The sequence below is a fragment of the Ochotona princeps genome, chromosome 25 (genome assembly GCF_030435755.1).
Source record: "Ochotona princeps isolate mOchPri1 chromosome 25, mOchPri1.hap1, whole genome shotgun sequence".
Classification (NCBI taxonomy): Eukaryota; Metazoa; Chordata; class Mammalia; order Lagomorpha; family Ochotonidae; genus Ochotona; species Ochotona princeps.
In genome coordinates, this window is record NC_080856.1 from 12,444,428 (window position 1) to 12,445,839 (window position 1,412).

The 1,412-nt window shown below is 38.0% G+C and overlaps 1 pseudogene; it reads right to left on the bottom strand.

Annotated features, from left to right (window-relative positions):
• Positions 1–558: 558 nt before the first annotated feature.
• On the bottom strand, positions 559–1,146 carry LOC105942191 (high mobility group protein B1-like; annotated as a pseudogene).
• Between the last annotated feature and the right edge of the window lie 266 nt (positions 1,147–1,412).

Sequence of the window (1,412 nt, forward strand, 5' to 3'; positions counted from 1 at the left end):
CATTAACATGGAAAGAGACAATATTGAAACATGCAAACTGGGACATTAAAAATTCAAAATGCCATGTTAATGGAGTACAAGTGTAAAATCCTTTATTTGCATTTCTTATTTTTTAATAAAAAGACGTATTTACCTAGAAGCATTTAGAAGCATATCAACAAAACACCTGTAACTTTGTTTTTGCAATTACAGAGTGCTATTCAGTTAACACAACAATTATTTTATATAAGTTGCATCAAAGACGACAGAACAAAGAAACTACTGTTCCCATAAATAACTAATTTGTTCTGTGTAACAACAAGAACCTGCTTTAAATTTCCATACCAATTTACAAGCCCCATACTGCACCAGGCAAGATCAGTGGCTACTGAAAATACCACCAGGACAGGGCGAGTCAGAGACATATTCAGTAATGTGTTAAATACACAGAAAAAATACACGGCATATTTTGTTTACAACTACATCTTATATAGCTTGTGTTTCAACTTTTTCCTTTAAAAGGAATCATTTGTATACATAGGTTTAAATGTTTTATAGACAATGAAAGAAACCTGCAATTTATTCATTATCGTATTTACCTTCCTCCTCTTCATCATCCTTTTTCTTCTTTTTCTTGCTCCTTCCAGACTTGACAACTCCGTTCTTGGCTGCATCGGGTTTTACTCTGGCTCGCTGTGTAGCTATATCCTTCCCGTATTTTGCCTCGTCTTCGCAGCTTCTTTTCATCAGGCTGCTCGTCATCTACAGCAGTGTGATTCTCCATCTCTCCCACTTCCTTTGCAACATCACTAGTGGCGAAGCCAGGATGTTCCGCCCTGAATTCCGGGCAATACGCAGAACAAGGAAAGGGTTGAAGATTGCCTCCTGGGTAAACTGGGATCCTTGAACTTGCTTTTTGTCTTCCCTTCCGGAGGAATATAGGTCTTCATTTATCTCTCGTAAAGAGTCTTATCTGCCTTTGACATGTCTTGAAATTTTCTCTTTGCTTTCGCAGACATGGTCTTCCACCTCTGAATACTCCAAGAAAATCGACAAGTTGATGGAAGCATCTGGGTACTTATTCTTCTGCTCCTCCCCCAGTGAGTTTGTACAAAGAATGCATGATGACATTTTACATCTCAGCTTCTTAGCATCTCCTTTGTCCATGTTTAGGCATTTCTCTTCAGCAAGTCACAGAGTTGCCCAGTATCCGTCCAGCTCTCAGTTGCTCTGCCGTTGGCTCTGTCGGGCTCAACGTACCGCAATGGCTGTTCTTTCTTTGTTGATGTTTCCTTCCCTATCTTTATAATCACTGTTGTTACCATTTTTTAAATAGCTTATCATAAGCAAATTAAGTCTTTCATAAGTCACATAATAGCCACAGAGCAATGATAAAAATAAACTTAAAAAAAATAATAAGGAATTCAAACACG